Source organism: Ixodes scapularis, unplaced genomic scaffold (genome assembly GCF_016920785.2).
Source record: "Ixodes scapularis isolate PalLabHiFi unplaced genomic scaffold, ASM1692078v2 PGA_scaffold0__279_contigs__length_252992795, whole genome shotgun sequence".
Taxonomy (NCBI): domain Eukaryota; kingdom Metazoa; phylum Arthropoda; class Arachnida; order Ixodida; family Ixodidae; genus Ixodes; species Ixodes scapularis.
In genome coordinates, this window is record NW_024609835.1 from 34,155,632 (window position 1) to 34,170,819 (window position 15,188).

General features: G+C 45.7%; 1 protein-coding gene across 1 annotated transcript in view; it reads right to left on the reverse strand.

Annotated features, from left to right (window-relative positions):
• The window catches only part of LOC8037704 (proclotting enzyme-like), a 101,917-nt gene that overhangs the window by 38,431 nt on the left and 48,298 nt on the right, over positions 1-15,188 (reverse strand). The window lies entirely within an intron of this gene.

Sequence of the window (15,188 nt, forward strand, 5' to 3'; positions counted from 1 at the left end):
ATATGGGACGGAGTGTCTACATTCTTATTTCGTGTGTAATGCCGGCATAATATTCCTTTGCTGCCAGAGGGTCAAAATAATGGTAGGGTCGGCAGCAAAAACTATTTCAATGACCGAATTATGATCAAACACCAGTAAGAACATAAAAAAGAAATCACATGGGGACAATAAAAATATTGCTGCAAGAGGATGGTGCGCGGGGCACAACCAATATTCGGAGTGACGTTGAGGGAACGCGACAAGCCAGATCTTTCCTGATGGCAGCCGTAAAAGTTGATCTGGTGCCTCGTTTTGATCGGCTTTGCACGGAAACTCGTCGACTACCGACTATCTTGTCAGTGGTGAACATAGTGAGCATGAACTGGATGATTTTTTTTTTGTTTTTGTTTCTGTAGTTAAATGAGAGTATGGAAATATGAGACGTCCGCTGACGCTTGCGTCGGCTAACGGAACCTCAATCGCCGATCGCGGCCGATGTCATGGGCGTATACAAATACATGTCTGGGCGGGAGCAGTTGAAGCGCCCCACTTTTTTGGCCGGTCAGTAGAGACTCCGCGAATTCTGACTCAAGGCTACTCTGTGCGGAGGGAGCCGCTACTGAGCGCGACCAATCGGAAACCAAGGATGGCTGAAATTTCCTAATTGCCATGAGATTTGCAAATTCGTTCTTCCCGTCGTAGTAAATTCGTCCGAATTGCTATTCGATTTACTAATCGATTATTTGGATGAAAAGATATATTTCAAAATTCGTACGTGGCTCACCAAATGGCAATAAAATTGGTATAGGATTTCAAACCTATATAGTGTCACCCTAATTTACAAACTTGTTTCACTTGAAATTAGAGTTCACGCGCAAGCGAGCTGGTGGAAGCCTATACTAAAAAGGCCAGAAACAAGAGAAACAAAAAATAAATAAATAAGAGCGGGATAAGCGCAACACAGTCTCAAATCACAGCTGAAAATGGTTACTTGGTAAGTGTAAATGTCCAGACATTGTATTAGTAAAATGTATATATATATATGTATATATATATATATATATATAAAGTCAAAAATGCGTACTGGCGGAGTTAATAATTCGAAGTTTATTCCGACGTTTCGAGCGGGGACCCTTTTTCATTAGGTGATGACGAGTGGTCCCCGCTCGAAACGTCGTAGTAAACTTCGAATTAGTAACTGTGACAGTACGCATTTTTGCCTTTGTATATATATATATATATATATATATATATATATAGAGAGAGAGAGATAGGTAGATAGATAGATATTTTTCACTATTTGCTGACGGCCAAAACTAACTATGCAACACAATTTTCGCTAAAGGCTACTGTTATTTGCAAAAAATGACGAGCGTAGTTATTATATCTCCAATAATTTGATAGCAGAAACATAATTCGATCAAGCTACTTGATGAGTTGGCGTTCAATGAAGCGGTGTTCGATGAAATGTCCACTATTCGATGAAACGCCAATCAATAAAACAGAGCTTCATCGGACGAAGATGCCTAGCCGTTGTGATCCGCAATATTTCGCGCAAAAACGAAAGACACCAGAATAAACAACAAGTAAAACCACAGAGCTGCCCCGCCTCATATTACCCTCAGTTGGAGCTCGACTGACACATTGCGCCGATCAAGCATCACCATCAGCTCAACACCTAAACGCCACGGCGTTCACTATCTTTGTTTGGGTGATTCCACCCACTAATATAACAACTCGTACAATGCGCCGTGATAAAGTGCTTTTTGTCTTTGTGTATGTGTTTTCGTGACATCTAACCTCTGTTTGCGCTCTGACTAAGAATGAAACCATGTATACTAAAACATCGATAGTGGTCTCTATTTTTAGCAACGCTCGCACACGTTTTGTCTTTGACGCAGTGGCATTCTCATCTCCCATACACGGACAATTGGACAAAATAGGTTGGTCGGCCTTCACTCATTAGCTGCGGAACGTTTTGACCGTGACGTATGTATAATTCAAAGCAGCACCGACAGGCGGGTGCCCCTTTGAAAACAAATCATGCTCGCGTAGAGATATTTAGCGGCTATAGTATAGTCCGTGGGTATTTATTTCTAGGCCAACTCGTCGGCGTCAGTCGGTACAGGCGCTGGAGGCGCGATGAAAATGCTGGCAGATGTCAGCTTGAAGAGCCCCACACTCTCCCCTTACAGCAGATGGCAAATAAACCAACAACAATATTTGTCGACGGGCAATTGATTGAAGAGGCCAATCGGTAGTAGGATGACTCGACAAAGGGTAATTCATCAAAAATTCCAACTCGTTGACAATTGTCTGTGAGGCCATTCAGTTTCCACATTGCACTCATCGTCTGTATTAGAACACATACACATGTTAGACATTTTAATATAAGCAAGTTTCGGGCACCGGATATTTTTTTGAAAAGCTGTTTCACCGAATTTCGCATCTCCCGGTTCGTCGAATTTTGATATGAAATCATAATATAATTATTATACTTGTCACTTCTTCAATTAGAAATGGTTACAGATAATTATAAAATAAAAGTAGGCTTTCGCAAAAATTATGTCGATTATAGGCTATGCCAACGTAGCCGAACAGTAAAAAAAAAAATGTTATGAGGGTGTTTTTGTTAGGGTTCAGGAAAGACAAAGGCGATTCTTCAAATGAGCACTGGTCACACAGGCCGACTGGTAACATAATTAAAATAAAAGCACCGACTTCACAGAACAGGAAAAAAACAATTTCACTAGACGTTTCGCCTCCATGAATAAACGCCTCCATGAATCATGAATAACCAACTCGCCCAAGCTGAAGTTCTGACCAGTTTCGCCTCCCTTGCGGGAGCCATCTTCAGTAGTTACACAAGAATGCCTGTGTAAGCTTCGTGGAGAGGGCCGCGTTTTTTGTTACACACGGATGTGTGTGTCCCTGCGAACAAACCACGATTCTAGGAGTTTTCGGGACCCCCATCTGTCCTCCCTCGCCAAGGTCGTCGCGGCCGGGAAGTCAAAATAATGCCCTATTGTCCACACATAGTACACCAGTCCAGACTTCAGTCGGGTCGCGTGGGATGCGCACGTGACGTCACGCTTGTGTTTACAAAGCAAATGAAAAGACCTCAAGTCAACGCTATTTATCAAATATATCCCTACTTCGTGGAGAGGGCCGCGGTTTTTCTTACACACGGATGTGTCTCTGAGAACAAACACGATTTTAGGAGATTTTCGGGACCCCCATCTTTGTCATAGCGTGACTCGCTTATCGGACTGTTCGTCGCAGCGAGAGTACAGGGAAGGATATTTCATACCCTATATCGTGCAGAAGAGAAGAATATTTAAAAAAAAGAAAACGAAGCGAAAATTTCGATTTCCTTTCTTGTGGACAGGGCATTGTAGGTGAACGTGGCTTCCTTGTTTAATTCGCCAAAGTAACAACAAAGCGGCATTTTACGATCGAGCGAGCACCGTCGGAAACACTGCCCAAAATAATTTTATAGGGAGTTTCACGGCTTTCCACTGCGACATAAGCACGTGGATAGAAAAACAAATATTGACAACAATAAATGTTGAATATTTTTGGCACGCTCGCACCTTGTTTTTCTTCATAATTTGATGACTCATATGTTGATTTTGTTTGCGGAACCGTACTTCTGACCGGCAATTTTATTGCGTACGCGAAGCTTTTGCGTGCGATCCACTACAGTTAATTATTTTGGGGTGTCCAAGTTTAAGCGGTGCGTGTTATTTTTCGATCTCTGTCCGAGTGATACAAAGTTTCACGCTTTCACCCAGTGAGTGAAGTGAGTTGGTCAGTGCTAGCATCGAAGGCTAACTTCGAACTCTAATTTGGAAATAATGTCTCTGTTGCCGCATCGCGGGCAAAGATATATATGCTCTTATCACTGTAGCAAAATAATGTGGCAGGATTTGTGCTCTTGTTATGATTGTGTACCATTGTAGTCGACGTCATCCCAGCACGGCGTATCGTTTTTGTATTCGGTTCAGCCCTGCAAACCACACTTAGGAAAAAAATGAAAGTTTGCACCTTGTTTGTTCAATTTTTTGTTATACTGCAGAAACACATTGCGCCCCGTGTTTTTGAAGGCACGGTAGACGGTGGTGACGGTGAGGTGACCGACCCCCATGTCAGCCGGCGTCTCGCTCGACCTCCTCGGAGGACAGGTCGTTTTTACTAATGACTGGTGCATACGTGGAGCAACACCGCGCGCATTGCGTTCTTCATCTCAGAGAACGCAATACATGACTCAGCTCTATCTCGTCATCGCTCCAAAATGACAAGTGGAATTCGCAACTGTAGTCGGTGACAGGTCAAGAACGAAGTGGGAGCTCCTCCCACCCTCTTCCACTTCAGCGGAGCGAACGGGGGAGAGGAGGTCACCCCCTCTCCAGCGTTCGCAAATGGCAAATTTTAGTTTATTAGGCCACTAACTGTCAATTTACGCTCGTTCCTTTACGTCCGCCGCAGCCGATAATGTTATCCCCGGGAATACCAAAAGTATAATTTCTTTCAGCAAAAAAAAAAAAAAAAAAAAAAAAACACAAAACATAATAATAAAACGCCCGGTATATCACAGCTCTGACAACGCTTCACGTGTGTGAGGTTCGATGACCGACAGAGAACCACCGCTGGCCGTGCTCCCGAAGCGGGGAAGTGCAATTTATGGAGACCGATCATATTATCAGAAAGGTGCAGTCTAGGGAGCCTTCATGTGCTCGAAGCGCACATGGAGGCACTCTAATGCAGACAATCCAGGAAAAGTATTCTTGCAACTATGAGGTTCCAGTTGTACTTACACATGCATTATCGTCATTTGACGGAGTTCCTTCCAACACTAAAGAGCTGTCAAGAGTGAAGATTATAAAGGAGAATATCAGCAGGAATCTATTGTCTGTTTACTGAAAAGAAAACAAGCATCAGAAAAACGCATTTGGGCGGCCGGGGAGGCCAGAAGCACGGACTGCGCGCACCTAGCGTGGAACCAGCGAGTGAGAGGGCACTCCTAGCAATCTGTTTTCAGAGCCAGGGTATGCCGACTGCCGGCCAAATGTCCACTTTAATTCTATTATGGAATACACGCTCGAGAATTTCCAACAATATCACGCGAGCGCCGACCGGCCTGTAGATCAGCGCATCGTCACGGCGCGAAGTAGCGACATCAATGACAGTACGCGCGTGCGCAGAAGAAACGCGCCGAAGTCGGCGTCGGCTGCTAAGCTGTTTCCCCAATCACGACCCACCCCTGGCGCGACGCCCACCTCTTGCTCCACCCCATAAGCAGGGGACCTAGTAATCAAAGCGACACACACGGTACGCAAACACAAACAGCAGCCAGTAGGAAGGACACCGACACGAGCTTAGTCAGCGAACTAAAAGACAGGCACAAACTTCACTCTAGGCAAACAGAGCAGGGGTAGTTACAAGGATGAGAGGCGTGCGCAGACGGAGGTAAGCAGTGCACAATAAATACGCGAAAACTCGCAGCAACCGAAGAACCACGCAGCAAACACGTACGTGCACACGCACCAGAAGCACGTGCGTCACGCTGCGTATCTACGCGGAACTGGCGATTTTGGCATTTCGGTAATTTGAAACTTCGATATTGATTGCGTGAACAATTTATTCAGCAAACTGAACCGGTGGAGCCTCGCATAAAAAAAAAATCGTTTGACAATATGAAAGCGACTGAAATTCTTCCTAAAAGCTATATTAGCAGAAATTACCGTGTTATAAAGGACCTCACGAGTTTCGACCAAGTTTTCCAGCACGTTATTTCGCAAGAAACGGAAGAAGCCAAGTGTACAACCAGTTTCCGAAGCTGGCAACCACAGCTGGAATCAGCGCCATCCTCGGCAGTTTCCTGAACCTCGCGTAGTCACATTTCAGCCACCGCCACATAGAGGGCGCAACCGGACATCCAATTTGTGTTTTCTGTTTGTTTTATGATTTTTTTTAATAAATAGGCTCGATTAGTGAAAATGTGGGCTAATAATCAGGACCTGGAACAGTAATCTCCATTTAATACTAAAAAAATATCGGCCTAAATGTCTGCCAAAAAGGGTCAAAATACTCGGTTTTGACTATCAACAAATTCGTGATTGCGCCTATATTCAAACTTTTTTTATGGAAACTCAAAGGTGAAATTTAGAAAAAGGGCCTCTAATGACAAAGCAGAATATGTTTTTCTTTGCAGGTCTACAATTTTATTCAAATGTGCCAATTTCTAAGCGCTGTACCACTGTACTACCAAATGAAGTTTGCCAAAAAAAAACTGTTTTTGTCACTTTTCACGTGAGCATTCCGAAAACAGTTTAGGCCATATTACAATGAAATTTAGCGTAGCTCTTTCTACCATAGTAGCAAACACATGTAAAAAGTTTCAAATAAGATGACCGAGTAGGCGGCCAAAAATCTGCGACTGAATGTGCTTCCGCGAGGTACATTTTTTAAAGTAAATATCTGTCAAAATAAAATGAAAAACGAAAAAAGGGCCTCTAATGACAATTAACGCACTCTTCTTCTATAACATTCTAAAACTTGAAATAAATTGCTCCAATTGTGCACCCTGTACCACTGTACTACGAAACCATGTTTTGCCGAAAAGGCCAATGTTCGCGGGTGCCCACTGAATTAGCGCTTTGCACTAGGAAAACAAATCCTACATCAGAGGAAAGATAATGTTGTACAGGACGAGATGATATATAACACATAATTTTAGAAAGCTTGAACACGCCACAATCGCATTTCGAAAACGTGCGGAAAGCGTCATATGTCATGGCCGCCGTGGGACCGCAGCCTTAAGTCTCAAATTTGTTAATTTTTGTATCATAACCATTGCTGACTGCCTCAAAATAATTTAGAAAAAATGGTAAGCGAGCATAGCACGTCATCGGTTCATTAACGAACGAACAAAGCCATCGTGTCTTGAGGTCTTTGGTGCCTGGTGGCTACCTTGATAACGCTGGGTGCTTGCCTCCACTTCTTAAAATGATCAACTTTGAGTGCCTCTGGTGTCTTCATTTTCAGAGGTCTTTCAGGAACGTTCAATGCCTTTTCATCGTTGCAGGGTGCGGACACGCGGGCCGGGACTCCAGAATCGTCGGGGGTCACGAAGCAACTCCTGGCCAGTGGCCCTGGATGGTAAACGGTGACACCGGGGAAGGTCAAAGGGCACCCTGACCTCTTTTACGGCGATAGCCGTCATTCGCGAGGTTTCGCAGCGGATCGCATGTATGTTTCGCGTAGGAACGTCGAAGCCCGCTAAAGTTAGTGGCTACATTTTCCCGCTAAGTTTGGCGGGGAATCAGTGTCGTGACATTGTGACGTCGGAGTGTCACGTGATATGCGACATGACGTCACAAACAATTTCCCCGCTGAATTTAGCGGGGAATTCCAGTGTCCCTAGAATGTGACGACACAATGTTGCATGATTTTACCACCACAAGTTTCCCACTAACCTTAGCGGGAGCTTAGTATCACGTTAGGTAATTTTGCCACTTGGTGTCAAAGTGTCACGTGAACACCGTCCACTAAAGTTAGCGGGACACGCGTTCGCTGTATTTAAAGGGATCATGAAGTGATTTTTTGTCTTTCATCCGTGGCGTTAATCTTCAATTCAAAAGCAATATAAGAAATCATGTGGTCGGGACGCGCTTGGGCACCAGATGCGATGACTCGAAGCTTCCACGGTGTTTTTTTAAGCACACCAAGGAACTTGTCATTTGCAATAGATGATATGTGCCGTCACGGCACTTATTGGCCACGAACGCGAATTCAAATATTTGTCGACGGATCGATTGTTGACATGCGCATAGGTCCAAGTCACACAGTGCTCGTGTCTAATGCGCGAGCTGGGTTCGCGGGTGCATCGCAGTAAAAAGTCGGAGAGCTTTCGAAGGAAAGGAGGTAAGAAATGGTCCCTGTAGATAATAAAATCTACGTACCGAAGAGCAGGCTTTTGACTTCCTACCCTCGTGAACTAGTTTTCTTTTGGCGCTCTAAACGATGTGCAATTCGTAAACTCCCAATTTATCCCAGCCCAAAACGTACTATTTCATGGTCCCTTTAAACGAGACAATGCAACTGCGTGCAGCGTCAAGGTTGTCGCTACAGTTCACCTGCGGGATATGGCAAGAAACCGGCGACTGTTTTTTGCGGCTACTCAAGACTTCGCTAGCGTTACGTATTGTAATCACGGCGAGGGCTGCTGCGTTCTCTTGAGATCAGCTTGCGCGTTTGACAGAAGAACAGAAATGCATTCGCAGGCCGCCATTTTCCTGGAAGGTCGGAGGGGTCGGGAGTTCTGGTGCGGTGGGGCGCTCATCAACGAGCGGTACGTCCTCACCGCCGCTCACTGCTTGTCACATCCATCCGGGTACAAGTGAGTGTTTCTACGACGTTATTGCTCCATTTTTTTTTTCTCGTTCTCTAGGCCTACCTGTTGGTGGCTCAAATAATCAGCCGCGAAAAGCAACATTCTCAAAATCTCGATCCCCGTCATTTGTGGATTTTATCATTTGCTGGAGATGTAAGTGACAGAAGAAAAAAACTGGGGAAAAAAAAAAGGTTACAGTCGCTATTATGTTAAATAACGCACAGCGTGCTTTATTGGGTTCATGGTTCTTTCTTTCTGATTAGTACTTCGACGTTCTTATTGTCTAATGCTGCGATCTGATTGGCTGTTGAGCGATAATGTGATGCACGAAACTCGCCACACCCTGCGTTTCTTAAATTCTCGGCGACAGCGACCTTTTTTTTTAAATTTTTGTACCGCAGCAAAATTTGAGGTTGCATTCAGTCGAGCAGTTGGTGAACCAGTGCGTGTCATCATGTTGCGAGGAACGCTATCGATTGAGTGATTTTGGATACAAAAACTGATTACCGTATATGGCAAATTTTACTGTGATATTCAACATCCAAAGAGAGAATATATTCGTAATTGAGCGATTGTTCACTGATTTTGTTTTCAATGCTCGTATTGGTTGGAACAAACTCCTGCAACGATCACTTGTTCAGCACAACTTCTGTTTCACATTAGAAAAAAAAAAATGTCTACAACGAGGGACACGCAAAAATCGTCATTTATAGGAACGCATCTGAGAAGCATTTGATCTTTCCTCTGAGTAAGACTCCTTTTTATGTTTTTTTTTAATATCAGTGTTTTTAAGCCGCGCCTATATTGGCGATTTCCCAACACCACCAAATCAGCACATACTTGATTTAAGCAATATTCAAATAATTAAATTACCTAGTCAACAAAAAAAAATCCTGGTGCATAAAAAATGCCACGTCGAGGCAGTTACAAATGTAAAAAGGAAGAAAGGACCCCCCCCCCCCCCCTCTCTTTCCAAGCCCACAACGGTGTCATCTTTAAAATAGAAAAAAAAAAAGAAAACAACGTGCACAAGATTTTTTTAAGGGGGAGGGGGGGAAAGTTGTATTTTTATTGAAATGACTAGGTCAGCAAAACAGATCTGAGCAGGCGTAGTAAGATACTACTACCCAGCTTCGTTAGCAGACAGTCTTACCCCCTAAATTTTGCGGGAAACGATTGTACGCCTCGCCCATGACGTCACATTCGTCCGTCATGCACTACGGTTTCCCAGACCCCGGCCAAGCCTGACCCACGAATCTCTGCCGGGACCAGGATTATCGAAATCGTGCCTATTATTCTGTTTATTGTCGTCCTCGAAGACGCAAACGTATGCGGAAGGCAAGTCGTCTGCTTCTTGTGCAGAAGTTGCTGTGACGTCAGAACAACGCGAGCTCTGACTGGCTGTGATTGAAAAGACTGTGGGTAGATCTCAATGTTAGATGCCTCGAGGTCTACCCACTATTTTTTTTTCCATCAGCCAATAAGAGCTCGGCGTTTTGACATCATCGCAACCCCTGTGCAAGAAGCAGACGAACTTGCGCTCCGCGTTGACCTTCCTTTAAGCTGCGGTCCTACTTCTAATACATCGTACAAAAGACCGTCTTTAGAGACACTGTCGGAGACGTGTCTTTTTTCCTTGTATGACGGTCACATAGGTCATTCAAAAACTGTCTGCAGACATGCTTGAAGCATGTCTAAAGAAAACAGGATTCTAAGATGCTTAAGGCGTGTACGTAAATAATGCTTTCATCGTGTCTGCATATAACACCGCGTCTGTTGTATGATAATCACGAGCAATGTGGTCGCGGCTTTTCGGTCTCACGCGGCACAAGCTGCGTTCCGCGTGTCCCCCGAACATCCGGAAGCGGCGGCCCCTCTGTAAGGCGTCGGGGATCGACCTGCGGCGGCAGGTACCGTCCAGGACAGCTGAGCGTGCGGCTGGGCGAGCACCACATCTACAGCGACCGGGACCAGGCGCAGCCCATCGACTTCAGGGTCGAGAGCGCGGTGCAGCACCCGCGCTTTGCCCGGCACGGCTTCTACAACGACATCGCGCTGGTCAGGCTCATGGAGAGCGCGACCTTCACCGACGCCGTGCGCCCCATCTGCCTGCCTGAGCCGGCGGTCACGACGACGGCCCGCGAGCCGCTCTCGGGAGTCATGGCCACGGCCATCGGATGGGGCACGCTGTCCTACGGTAAGCCTCGTTCTAGTGCCAGTTGGCTGCATGAATGAACGATGGAGGAATACGTCTGAGCACCCTGAATGGGGCGGCGAATCGCGCCACCTTGTCAGTGTTTTTTATCCTCACAACTGTAGTCACTGGCAGGATCGGAACGGCAGGAAAGAGTTCCGAATGTAACGCCTCCAGCGCGGGCTTCCTGCCTTCGATAATGATTGGGCGTCTCGTGGGCCTCGAGCGCGCACGCACACATCCAAAGCGCGGCGGAAGGCAACCAGCGTGTGCTGAAGGCCGGGCATTCGAAAGAGACGTCCTGCTGTTCTCACCTCGTCAGTGACTATCCGGGTAGAAACTGAGGGAGGAGGAGGAGATCGGAGCGAGCGAGCACGCCCTTGAGCCGAGCTCTGACTGATTATCGGGTAGACGCAAAACTAACCGCCTTTGTCTCTACTAACCGTTCTAACGCTTTCGAACGCGAACAACGAAAGCCTTCCGCTAGCACTCGACCTTCGAACGCGTTCGAAGAGTCATGGCAAGTCGCAATCTTACGAGCCCAGTAACTTCCTGAGATGAAGACGACAAGTTTGACGGTGATTCTAGAAGTGCGAGAATGGACTACGCTGCGACGATCTCACGGCGATCAGGCCAAGCGTGTCGTAGTTTTCTATCATGCTTCAAGCTTACTGAATCAAGCTAGCCGAGAACTTCCTTTCCGGAGTAAGCTGTATTATTCCTACAGTTACATTATTGGATCGACAATACTAGCCTTGAGTTAAAACAATTCAAATTGTTTTTTTTATTTGTAATTTTTGCAAAAACTCGCATATCTCCACATTAGACAATATCAGTTGCGTGATTATGCCGCTTATATTCTCCAGTTAGAATATATAAGGCTTTGTGGGTTTAGGAAGGAGTGTTATTTTGAGAAGGTGATTTTGGGTATCACACAATGTGTTTAAAAGACAAAACTCGCTTTAGTATCAACTAACATAAGGTGTCCTATTCGCGACTCCAGCAAAACGGACGCCACCAAGGAGGGGAACCGGGAACCAGCCGGTCCAGGTCGCTCCGCGCCCCTCCGCGTCTCTGGTGGCTTTTGCGGAGACGTGTTGTCGGCGCGGTGGCGAGCAATGTAATTTGACGAATGTCCGAATATTTCTTAGGTTTGCCTGAGTGATAATTAGTGTGGTGAAGCCTCAGTAGATTGTTTTCTTCTATTACGTGTTTGAAAGCCCGTTTACTCGACAACACACGGTTGCGTGCTTTCGATTTCTTGGATGGGGAGGAATCGCGGAAAAACGTTTTGATTTCTTGTCTGTCTCGAATCACATTCAAAGTTACGACTACTTGGTAACTGATAAGTGGTTTCTTTATAAGGATGTAGGACAGTGACTGAGGACGACAGACGAGGCATTTCACTGGAGGGAACATCAATGTTGCAGTAAAATGTATGAGAAGGTTCGATAGCTGCTTTTCTTGAGTTTGGTTGTGTTCGGTTAGCTTCAAGTTTGCGCCACCCACGCCGTTCGGTGCGTTGGCTATTCATCTTGGCTGCTTTTCGCCGAAAAAGCCTCTGGACCACACCGAAGGAGTTGGGCTGATTTCTCAATTACTTGATTCAGGAAAACCTGCTCGCTGCAAATAATGAATGAGGGAAATTATCTGTTTTCAAAAGGTGGGGGACGAGTCTGGATGCTGTCACGGCATTCTGACCTATCGCGCCTCCATTTATATTACAAGGGCGTCGAAGCCAGCAACAATATACGTCTACATTGGCCAGGTTGACCAGCCAAAAAAAAAAAAAAATCTCATTTTCTCCGTTCAGGATTCGAAACAAAGTTCAATGCACAAAGGTTCTGCGTGAATCTTCGATGAAGACTCTTCAGTTTATCCCCGTGCTGCCGGCTATAGAACCATTTGGCTAAGTTTAAGTGGTATCTCTCTGTCTGTCAAATATACTTTTATTCAGCAGCTCACCTAATAGCTAGTCAACTAAGCTCATATTTCAACCCGAAGAATATACTAATATCGCTTTAGCGGGACCCCCCCCCCCCCCCCCCCCCCCCCCATAGTACGTAATATAATACATAACACGCTCGTCAAAATGACTTCTCGATTGCTACTAAAACCTGAATTAAAATATGAGTATCAGCTGCTTAGTCGGTGGGTTAAGATGGTCCTTGGCTCAAGAAGCGCTTGCTTAATTTTCGTAATTTTCCTGCAGGCTGTGTTGTTGACCGAGCAGACGACTGGAGCTGTTTCTTAAACGCGGATACGCGCAAAAGCTCGATTTCGCGGACAGATAAGTCGCATGGTCGAGGCAAGCGAGTCAGTCGGCTGAAAAGTTACTCTCTGTGGAACAATTCTGTAGCCATCGCCGCTCTCCTTAGATGATCAAAACTGATTAGTATATTGCCGTCTCTCCGGAGCCCATAGTTTCGGTTTTGAGCGAAATCTCTGAAACGAAAGTTTGACATGAAAAGAACGAAAAACACCGGCAAAACAAAACTATGCTTTGCAAGTTTATCTGCACCGGCTACACTTAACCGTCTCAGTTCAAATACCTATAAAATTGGGCATTAAACAAAAGAAAATCTGTTAAATTGAACGCGCCACCTGTTCAGGCGGCCCGGCCGAGCCGACGCGACCTGGACTCAGCCGCCATGTTTGTTTTGTGGTGGCGCCCCCTATAGGTCGCTGGAGTCGCGAATAAACTTAGGTGCGTGTTCACTTTCCCCTGTCTGTCTATATTTAATTTAAACTTATATATATATATATATATATTGTTACGAAGACGTGCGGCCGGCGGGCAGCAAATGACAATGACGCGTCCACTCAGTGAGATAGGAAGGATTTTATGGAAGCCGGGCGGTGCGCGCGGAGCGTGGCACGTGATGGTCAGGCACGCCTTTGCCCCAGTGTCGTCGTCGTCTTCGTCACAATATATATATATATATATATATATATATATATATATATATATATATATATATATATATATATATATATATATATGAAGAAAACCGGCGATCTCGCGGTAACAGTGACGCTCTGTGTACCTGCGAACCTGTGAAAAAAAAAGTGACTACGAAACCTATATGTTCTGCAGAAAAACACTGCCGAGACATATTCATAATAAAACACAAAACAACAACGACAGAACATCTTTACACAATCCACGGGCGTACAAACTGACGTGGATTCAATAGAGTCGATTGCTGGGCTAGTTGGTTTTGGACTTTGGAATACATTTTAGCGCTTCCTCAATGACGCGGCCTGGCACCGGGTTGGCTAGTGATGGAGCAAAATCAGAAACTCAGATGGTATAAAAGTGTCGTTTCACGTAATAAAATCAGTTGTTAGTAGCGCACTGTGCTGTCTGTTTCTCGCCTCTTTGTCCCTGTTTTTTTGAGTGCTAAAATGTATTCCAAAGTGGATTCAATGGCCGCTGATATTTAAGATTCACACTGTCTGTGCAGTGTGGCAGTAGCTTTCTGCGAAGAATAATTTGCATAGCCGCGACACGCTCACTTTATATATATATATATTTTTTTTTTGTAAGATGCGAGGGAGCACCTTTGTACATGTTTTTTTTTTTAATTCTTTTTTTGTATGGAAGTTTAATTATTGCACTGGAAGGATGCAACACCTCAAAAATTGTATGGCCTCTTTTGCGCAGGTGGTTCCAACAGCGGAACACTGCAGCAAGTGTCCTTCCCAATCTGGAGGAACGAGGACTGCGACAGGAGATACGTTCAGCCCATCACACAGGGCTTCCTCTGCGCCGGTTACGTCGAAGGAGGCAAGGACGCCTGCCAGGTGTGTGTCGATGTCCCTGGATTGTTCCCGTAGCCAGACTCTCCCCAAAAAATCTGTGTGTATACGGCCTGCCGTTCCAACAGGAGATGCAGAGAAACAAAGATTCAGCTGGGTTTCCCGAGTTCATCGCTGGAGGCGCGCCCAGCGGACAGTGGTATCCGAGAGCAATACAACTCACTACAACATGCCTTTGCATGCGTTTAGGTCGGTGCGCGATAGTAGTAGGGCGTTGACCCCGCACCACCACTCTGGCTTCATTTGGGTTGGTGCTTTCACTGATCGATGCCCAGCAATCCGTGCACCCTCTTCGGACGTTCCGTGCAGGTCCGTCGGCTTTCTCGAGCGCGTGGGCCCGCTTTTCCCCGCATGTTGTCTCGGACTTATTGCGGGGTGTGCTTAAAGGAAATACGCCACTTCCACTCGCAATTAAAATATTGACACCCATATGAACAACCATCTTACTAACGGTGATTTTCCATTTACGAGGGCAGCACCGTCTGGGTGCATTCATGCATCCTTTAGAGCAGGGGTCTCAAACTCATATAGGTGTTGGGGGTCAGATACGCCACCCCCGAAGTTTTGAGAGTCATCGTAGGGCGGCGGAAGGTGTTCCATGTTTCAAAGCAGCGAGTCTCAGCGACACTCGGAGATATCCTAAAGCCGGGGTCACACTGCTTATACATAATACAACAGACAAGTTGCATGCAGATTCGAGCGCGAGTCACGTCGAGATCCGTGCTTCGAGTGCCGCATGGCAATATGAGGTCAAGGAGAAACTTGGCACGCGGCATTCGAACCAAAGATATTGCGGTG